Source organism: Pteropus vampyrus, unplaced genomic scaffold, assembly GCF_000151845.1.
Source record: "Pteropus vampyrus isolate Shadow unplaced genomic scaffold, Pvam_2.0 Scaffold59, whole genome shotgun sequence".
Classification (NCBI taxonomy): Eukaryota; Metazoa; Chordata; class Mammalia; order Chiroptera; family Pteropodidae; genus Pteropus; species Pteropus vampyrus.
The window spans coordinates 5,289,790-5,300,242 of NW_011888840.1; positions in this window are offsets into that span (position 1 = coordinate 5,289,790).

Below are 10,453 nucleotides of genomic sequence, written 5' to 3' on the forward strand. Positions count from 1 at the left end.
AATGCAGTTCATCTGGTCAACATCTGCAGAGTACCTACTACGGGCAAGGTCAGAGGTCAAAAACTGATGATTTCCAAGTGGAATATGAGCCTCAGACTTGGACTGTGTGTCCTGTTTAGTTGATGTGCACCATCCTTTCGTTATGATTCGAGGCAAATTGCCAATATGTGAATCAGGATATTTCACAGTAGAATTTAGAGTTCTAGCATCTCTAGGAAAAATCAGTCTTTGGTAGTTCTTGGCCAGCATTTCTGCAGGGCAACATTTGTCTCGACTTGGGGAGTTGCTGCCTCTTGGAAATGGGCTATGTGCTCCCAAGTTAGCCCTTGTTCTCACCACTCCATTACTTCATTCATTAGTGTTAATTATCTGGGCCCTGTAGGGTTCACAGTTTGAGATCTCTGTTTTAGATTCTAATAAAACAAACATGAAAAATGTGATTCTGGGCTCTGCCTTAACTAGTATAATTGTTTACTGCAATAAATACTAAATTTCTGAAAAAAAGGACAATTATGTTTCCAGCATTATTAAAGATTCTGCACAGTAAAACCATCCTATATCTTTCATGATGGCTACCATATACAAAAACCATTGTAAAAGTCTTTGCAATATCCTATCTCTGGTGGTAGCTGGGATTCTGGTTGAAGGAGGACTGGACCTGGAAGCAGAACACTTGGGTATGGTTTACAGTTGTGTCACCAGAGTCCTGGTGACCTCAAGTGAGGAGTTCACTTTTCCAACTGAGTAAGAGATCAGAAAGTGTGGCGTAAACTGCAGCACTCTATGCTGGGGGCAATAAACTGTGGCAACCTAATTTTTTAAATAAAGTTTTATTGGAGCACAGCCATATCCAGGCCTTCATGTATTGTCTATGGCTGTTTTCACGTTACGATGCCAGAGCTGAGTGGCTGAGACCATGTAGTCCACAGAGCTGAAAATATATACAGTCTTGCCCTTTAAGAAAAACTTTGCAGACTCCTGCTCTATAGAGAAATTTGCTATAATAATAATAATAATAATGATAATAATAGTTATTATTATTATTATGCACACTATTATTGAATACAATTTCCTCTGCCTTTGGAGAGATTTGCAGAGCCTACCAATTATTGCTATGACCCTCACTTTTCATCAGATTTCAGATACGCCGAGATGTGTTACTAAGCTTTCTACTTTATAGAGTCACTTTTTCTTTGGTTAGGGAAGTAAACTTCCCATGTTCCCCAACAGCTGGACTGTAAAGCGTGTATGGCCTTGAATGAAGCTCATCCCTAGCCGCTCAGCCTCGCTTCTCTCCCTGGAATGATTTTCAAGGAAGTCAGAGCCTCACCGCACCCTTCTGAGACACCGGGGAATAGGAGATGAGAGAGGCTTTTGAAAAGGAATAAGAAGTATGACTTGTTTGGAACTCTTCTAGAGAATAGCACTGAGAGATAGGTTACAAAACGTGAGAGGCACTGTTCCGCCAGAATGAAGGCTTCAAACACCAGCAGAGGATTACAAGGGGTTCAAACCATTTATTCTCTTACTAGTTATATGACATCGAGCAAGGGCTTAACCTTGCTGTGCCTCTTTTTCCTCATCTGAAAAATGGGAAGAATGGTAAAACCCATCTCATAGAGTTTTATGAGGATTAAGTGAGGCAATAGCCACAAGACAGGTCGCAGAGCACAAGGGACAGATGCTTTTGTACACGTGCGTTCCATCAGGTCTGCTGTGATGTAGCCCGTGTCATTATTTCAGAATATAAACTCCAGAACAGTGCTTTGCAAAGTATGATCACCAGGACACCTGGTTCAGGAATGCCTGGGCTTTGTTTTTAACACCGATTCCAAGGCCTCGCCCCAGACATCCTGAAGCAGAACTTGACATTGAGGGAAAGAGTGCCAACCCTTTCTTTGAACAAGATCTCCAGATAAATTTTATAAACCCTAAAATTTGAGAATTGTCACCTTAGGAATAGTAGCCCCCTCTTTCTGCACAGTACACCACACAACAAATTCTGAAAGGGACAGGGAATTTGTGTCCAGCACAATGCGTGACAGGCCTGATAAGAGCCTGCGGCGTGAATTATGAATTTCCTCTTGCCAGAGAGAACCCTTCAGGCAAGAAAAACCTGCTCTGCTTTTTAATGGAGTCCAGATAAACTGGAGAACTCAAAGTGTCTCTCCTTCAGACAGCCGCCCCGTGAGGCAGCTCTCAGAATCACTTCCTACCCCAGCGCCCAGACGCACACTTCAGCTCCTTCTGCTAATTCGGACCAGATGGGTTCCCACCCGCTGTCATTACACGTGGGCGTTCCAGTGGGTGTTTCCAGCACAACTTTAGTTCCTCTCGTTTTAATGGATGAGGACACATGCATAATGAGACTACTAAACATGCAAAACTCATAGGTTTTAGTCATAAAATTATTATTTTTTTTTTTGTCCAAACTGCCCTCTTAAACCTACTCAGTGGGGATAATAAGCCTTCCCCAACCACTGAGAGAAAATTCTGGTTATCCCATACTCAGTTCATTATTATAAGTCTCAAATGTACAGTCATCATTTAGAAATTAAAATATCCAGTCCAATACATTAATCAAAATGTCTATTTATATTCAAGAATAAGACTACTCTCCTTCCACCTGGGCCACCCCAGTGACTAGAGCCTGTAGTAGGCAGGGTAACCTGCCTTGGAGAAGGGTCACTTCTCACTTTCTCATTTGCCTCCTTCTCTACTGGCAAGTTGTTATTTTTGATCCTTCTTTTTGAGAGGAGAGTGGAGGAGGGCAGACAGAGAGATGGGGGCGCTAAGAAAGTCCTTACTTAGCTGGTACTGTCTGCTGTGAAATACCCTTGCTCCCTCTGAGCCCAATGGATGGACCCTATGAACTCTACACTTTTCAGAAGGCTAACTCCAAGATGGACTAAATGCCCTAGCTGAGTTTGTCTACTGTGACCTCAGTTATCTGGGACATGAATTCACTGAGCCCATGGATAGAGTTCTATACCTGCCCCTACTCTACACACTCATACCCAGGTAGTCCCATGGGTAGGTGGCAATAGAGCTTGAGGCCAGCTGTCTCTCCCATGTGCCCACGTCCGATCCAGACAAATTGCCCATGACAAATTGGCTATGTGCAGAGAGGTGGAGTCACTTCTCTTTCATGCTGGGGTCCCTGGAGGGAGCGAGTCATCAAACCACAACTCATCTCCATCTCCTGGGAATACACATCAAACTCTCTGAGAGGTCTCATGGAATCCCCTCTCACTTGGCTTGAAGTAAATCAAATTGCTTTATTGCACTGTTCACCGAGTCCTCCGTTCACTCTGTGTGCTCTCACAGCATTTTGTTCATCCCTTGAACAAAGCATTTGTCATGCTCTGTTATGGGTATTTCACAAATTTCTGTCCCTTTGAGATTCAGAGCTCCTTAGGGGAAGGAATTTTGTCATATTTGTCAGAAAAATGAGTACTTAAAACAAGTAGTTTTTATTAAAAGAGTGAACATTAACATTTGATGGATGGATGGAAGGATAGATAGATGGATGCATGGATGGATGGATGGATGGATGGTGGATGGGTACATTTTTCTCTTGCATATTTACTATGAGGAAATTAGAAGCACACCGTGTCTCTGGTTCCGCTCAAAGCCGCTCAAAGGTCGTAATAGGGAAGGGTCTGGAAATACTACTGTTCCTCATCAACAGAAGCAGCAATATCTCACAGCGGCATGACATTTTGAAATGTGCATGTGGTTAGGTGAGTAATTTTTATACTGGATTTCCTTTAAGACCACGATATAAACTATATACGAGAATGTTTATCCATATGGTAAAGCACCTTTTACTTTTGATTTAAAAAAAAATTATTAAGTTTTCCATTTAAAACATATTTAGGTGAATTGACTGAATAGATCCTGTCAATAGCGTGTTAGTTTTACTGCCAAGCATCTAATTGTCCTTCTTCAGATAACCATTCTCTGAGTGCTGATTGTTCTCTAGGCAACCGTGCTCCCGTTAGCCTCGGCCCCTGCACCTTGGGTGAGGTACCCACATCAGTCAAGCCAATCACAATATTTCTTTTTCCTAGCCCTGAAGATTGATTTGAGGATGGATTCTGATCTATTCAGAGCCAATGTGATATGACAAGACTTTTCTTAGACTTCTGGGAGACTTTAGCTCATTCTGCTTACTTTGAACCTGAGTGAATATAAAATTTTGTCTGTCTGCAGCTATCTTGATATGATGAAGAGGGCAATGTTTGTCTGAGAATGATTCTAACTTAGAGAAAATGAAAGAAAGAGAAAGAGAATGACTGGGTCATGGTAAACATTATATGAGTCTCTGAATAATGCTGCATCTTCAGTCAACTCTACATCCAGATCATGTGTGTATGTATGTCTGTGTGTATGCAATAGTCATCTGACCCATTTAGCTTAAGGAAAGAAAATATTGTCTGTATACCCACATATAAATGATTCATTGGTCTTAATGGACTCATTGATCTTTTTAGAAAATAGTATAAGCTCATATTTTTTCAACTCCAATTACACATGTGGATAAGACTAACTATAATATTTTCAGAAGCCTGTTCGTAGACTCATATATCTTCCACAAACAATAGTGTGCACCTACTCATCCAGGTACTGTGCCAGATGCGAGGAAGACAAAAATATGTCCCTTTCTCAAGGAGTTCAAACTTTTAATAAGGGTTAGATTTATAAACAATTAAGTATAACATATGCAAATGAACTATATGGGGAAATAGTGTGGTGAGAGCTTAAATGAAGAAGCAATTACTTTTGATTTATAAATAATCACTCTAATTTATAATCACAAAACGATTCAATTGGGTACATGTGTAGATTGGTAAGAAGGTGCATCTTTTGTCATTCTGGCTATATATTATAATCATCTGGGGGCTTTTAAATAAATCTGATGCTGGAAATGCCCACTCCAGAGCAATTAAAACAAACTCTCTGGGAGGTGGGTTCCAGTCTCTAGTATTTTTCAGAAGCTCCAGAGGTGATTCTAATGTGCAGCCCGGGTTGCCAATCACTTTTCTATGGAATGATGCTCAACACTCTTGTGCATACAAATTACCATAGGGGACTTATAAGGAGTGCAAATGCCAGGGCTCCACTCTCAGACATTCTGATTAACTTGGTCTAGGATGGGATCCAGGTGTCAATAAATTTAAAAGCTTCTCAGATGACTCTAATGTGCAGCCAAGGTTGAAGACCATTGTTCTAAAGGGAACCCACCATTTTAGAGGTGCCTATCAAGCACTAAGCAGCAGGCTAGTTACATTTATATGTTTGATTTCTATTGCTCTTCATAAAAATCTTTCAGATCAAATAAGAGCCCCATTTTACAGAGAAGGATGTAGACACTCTGAAGGCAAAATAACTCGCCCAGTGTGACCTATATAAGTAAGTGACAGCTGAAATTTGAACCCAGTTTTGTCTGGCTCCCAAGTCCAGATTCTTCTTATCACAGCATTTATTTATTCATTAATTTATTGTCATTCGGTCTGTTATTCTTTCAACAAATGTTCAGAGAAAAAGTGTGTGGCTTAGCTCCTGGAATCCGAAGTGTCTCTAGAAATGAATAGTGACCACAGAGAGGTCGATGGACCTCCCTAGGATCATGGTCATGTGTGCCTACCTGTGAAAGACAAATCACTGTGGAATAAACCAGCCTTAAGCCATCCCCAGAACCTTGAGCTACAAATACAGAGGCTGGTTATTCAAACCTCCTTGTTCTGGATTCCACATGGTCCCTGTGACTTCTCAGAAGGGCCAGCCACCGAAATCGTACTGTGAGAAGTCAATTCCAGCTCTCTCTCCTAAATTGCAAGCTATATGCAAATGCCCCTGATTCCACCACAGTCAAATGACTGGGAGGCAGCGGGTGAGGGGCAGGCAGGGTTTCCTGCTGGGGAAGGATTGCCTGGGAGAAAACAGAGAGGCAAAGGCAGCCTTGGTGAAAGAAGCAAGATTTGCCTCCTGGGCACAAGGAAAGACGTGTCTTTGTATTGCTTAGTCCCAAGTACAACTTGCCCTTTGTAACCAAACCAGCCAGCAATTCCTGCCTCAGCAGACAGAGAGAGGTATCCAGTACCTGAGGCAGTGCAGTCAAGGAAGGGGAAGAGAACGGCCACCTTTCCTTCCCTTCACCTTGATGGCTTCCTCTTGGGTGGCATCCCTGCCATTTCAGAGAAGCATGCCATCCCACCATCTGGCCTCACAGTGTTCGAACTCAGGAAATTCTATGTTCATCTTGCTGTCCATACCCCAGATCTTTTGCCCAGCCTGGAGCAATTTGGTTCCAACTTACACTCGAACTTGCTTCTACCTGCAGCTAATGACTCTTCGATGTTGTCACAGCAGGCTGCTTACCTCTGGGGCGTCTCTCAGATAGTTAGTTCCCTCTGCCTGGAGTGCTCTTTGCACTTCTTTCTCTTGGAAAACTCCTATACAGAAGTCAACTCTGCTAAGAAGCCTTCCCACTGTACGGGGGAAGAGAGTCACTTTTACAAATTTTTTACTAACAATCATTCTCTCAGCTTCACTTTTGTAATTCTACCACATCTCAGGGGTTTAGGATTAAATCATCTTTACATACATGTTCAAGCGTCACCTCCCCCAGGATTCCTTCCACTGTTACTACTTTATGTTCTGAGCCCAAGGCCAGGAGACCCACCCTTCTTCATGCTCCCATAATGTTATATCAGTAGCTCTCAAATGTTACTATGCATCAGAATAACGTGCAGGACTTGTTCAAATGAAGTTGTTTTCTGGACCTCATCCCCAGAGCTATGGTTTAGTAGGTCCGATGTGGGACCCAAGAATTTGCATTTTATTACATTACAATGATGTTGATGCTGCTGGCCTAGGGTTCACGCTTTGAGAAATGCTGGCCTACACTTACCTCAAACATAATATAATTCTCTCGTACTTATTGCATGTGTTGTAAAATTTTATGATTCCATGTCCCCCACTCATTCAGTCAATAAGGAAATAGCAGATAATAAATAGCATTACAAAGAAAATAAATCACAGTATATTGTCTATCACTGTATAACAAACTACTCCCAAAATGTAGCTTAAGACAACAAACATTATCTCATAGTTTCTGCAGGTTAGAAATCTGGGAAGAGCTTAGCTACATGGTTCTAGTGAAGTTGCAGTCGAGCTGTTGGCTGGGGCTGCAGCCTCATCAGAAAGCCCAGTTGGGGAAGGATCCTGTTCTGAACTCACACAGGTGGTTGTTGGCAGGTCTTAATTCCTCACTAGTTGTTACCAGAAACTTCAGTTCCTCTCCACGTGGACCTCTCTGTAGGATGCATTAAAGTCCCTAAAACATGACAGTTGGCTTCCTTCAGAGCAAATGATCCAAAAGAGATAGCACAAACTTAAGACAGAAGCCACAGTCATTTATAACCTAATCCTAGAAGTGATGTACCATCCCTTTTGCCATAGGGAGTCAGTCACAGAGACCAACCCTAATTTAATCCGGTGTCACTACCAGAGAGGTGAGGTTCATTGGATGATTGATGGCTGCCATACAGGGTGGTGACAGGGAAAGAAGGTGATTCTGTTTACACAGAGTGTCTAGAGAAGGCTTTCCTGAGAGTAGGTATGAAAACAGACTGAAATAAAGAGAAATAGTCACCTGTGAAAAGACATAGGAATCTGCTATTATAGAGAGAGGAAAAGCAAAGGTCCTGAGGCAGAAATGAGCTTGGCGTATTTGAAGAAGAGAAAGTAAGCTAGTACGGTTGTAGCAGAACCAACAAGGAGTCGGAGGGGTAGCCACTATTATTAACACCAACATTGATAACGTTTTTTAAAATACCTACTGTTCTCACGGTCTTATTGGCAATGAGGAAGGAAAAAATACATCATCCCTAACTTTAAGGAACTGACCTTCCAGTTGAAGAACACTTTATGTTTTGAAATTAGTGGAACAAGAAAGTTTAGATAATTCAGTATCAATACATTCCCTTTACCACACCCACCATTTCTTCCTGTATGACTCCCAATTATGTTTAAGGGTTTGAGGAAGAAGTACTTGTAATTGAGTGAAGCCAAGACTGTGCTTTCTATTCATTAAATTTAATGAGCCAGGATTTTTCTTATATTGGAGAGTATACAGCCTAAAATCAAAACAAAGTTGGAAGAGACCCAGAATTCATTTCATCCTTCTCTCTTCACCTCCAACTCGATTTTTAAGGAAGAAGGAATTGAACCAGTAAGAACCAGTGCAAGGGTTCACGGCTTGTTCAGCAGTCCCGCATCCACTAATGAGATGAATGAACTTAATAAGCACCCATCACGTGCAAGGTGCTCAGAGGAGCAGAGAAGGATGACTACAATCCATTCTCAGGATTTCTGGGCCATCCTGATTTCCACAGCCAGAGGTGGTCCCAAGGTCGCCTTAGGTGTGAGAGGGAGCAGAGAAAGAAGGAGTAAGTGGCTGAGAAGCAACCTCCAGGCTCTCTTCTCCTCAACCAAAGTGCTGACACTTCACCTACTCTATATGCAGGATTTCATGAATAAGCCTCCTGCTAATAGAAGTTTGAAAAGCACTTCACAACACCATCCTTCCTTCTTTGATGCTATAGCCCAGAGATCAGCAAACTCCATCCCATGGGCCAAATCCAGCCTACTGCCTGTTTTTGTAGGATTTGTGAGCCAAGAGTGGTTTTTGCATTTCAGATGATGGAAACCAAAAAAAAAAAAAAAAATCAAAAGAAAAATAATATTTTGTCACACATGAAAATCAGATGAAATTCAAATATCCGTGCCCATAAGTAAAGTTAGAACACAGCCACGCCTATTTATTTAAGAATTGTCTATAGCTGCTTTTGTGCTACAATAGTACAGCTGAGTAGCTGTCACGAATCATATGGGCGACAAGCCTAAAATATTTACAGCCTGGTCCTTTCCAGAAATGTCCGCCAACCTCTGGGATAGCCAAGTGTCCCATATATATCTTATTGCTTCCTTCATGCCACCCTCTTCCCCTTTGTCCTCCTCCTTCACAGCCAAACTTTATTATAGGTTTATATTCAAAACAGAGTGAACTGGGACACATAGGTCTGCTTTTCGATTTTATATTCAAAACAGAGTGAACTGGGACACATAGGTCTGCTAGAATACTTTGGTTTGGGACCTGGGGACACTTAATACTATGATGTCATGTTCTGAATTCAAAGTCCTATCTGCTTTTCTAATAATATCCTATAGTCAGTGTAGCAGAAGGAACTTGAGTGGGTAACGCACGGCTCCCAACGGAGGCAAATGCTAAATGATGCGAGTTGCTCTTTTCCTGTCCCTTTGGGCCAAGAAAGTCTGGGTTGCAGAAAAACAACAACAACAATAACAAAGCTAAAGTACATACAACTCTGCTCAGAGCTCTTTGAGCTTCCAAACAGTTCACGAAAAGGGCAGAAATAAGAAGGGGAGGCTAGGAGAGTGTTGCTTGCTCTCCTGTTGCAGTTGTGGAATCCTAGAAAGGATTCATTGCTATAAGTGCCCTGGACTGAAGCATAGGCCAATAGCTCTTATAGACATCAGGAGTATTAAACAATAAGATGCATTTTAAAGGTGTTTCTTCTCACCACTAACCAAATGCATGCATATTAGACTGTGTTAAGGTATCAATTTTATACCCACTAAAATAATTTTAGAGAAGAATTTGAATTACAAAGTTCAGAGTTTGTAAGACTGTAGGGGAAAAAGGAACACAAATATATTGGGAAAATCATTTTAGAGATCAAATCAGTAAAATAAATTGAGTCAATATACTCATGCCTTTTAACAAAGGAATTCTGGCAACTCACCGTAAGACACAAATTCAAAAGAAAAAAAAAGAAAGAAAAAACTTGTGCAAAGAAATTCATTGCATATATTTACAGTTTATTATTTAAAAAAAAAAGAAAGAGAGAGAGAGAGAGAGAGAGAGAGAGAGAAAGAAAGAAAGAAAGAAAGAAAGAAAGAAAGAAAGAAAGAAAGAAAGAAAGAAAGAAAAAAGAAAGAAAGAAAGAAAGAAAGAAAGAAAAAGAAAATTCACAAACCTTAAATACCTGATTAAACATTTTGACTAAATCATGGTAAACTAACCCAATAGAAAGACCATGTTGCAACATAAAATTTCCTTTAAAAATAATTTAAAGTAGAAAAACTAAAACAGAACATTTTATATACATTTTACTTAATGTAAAAATACACATGCATCTGACTGAAAATTAGAAAATGAAGTTTCTATAAATTCTTTTCGGTTAGGCACGAATATTTAAGTTCCTTGGAATTTTATATGACAAAACTCTCTGTTTTACTTTAAAGCTGACCTTTTTTATAAAAAGAGACAAGGAAAAAGAAGAGTAAGGACCGATTTTATAACATGACTTTTAGGGACACTGAGCAATAATGTTTTATTTGAGGAAGGCTAGATAGATTGCAA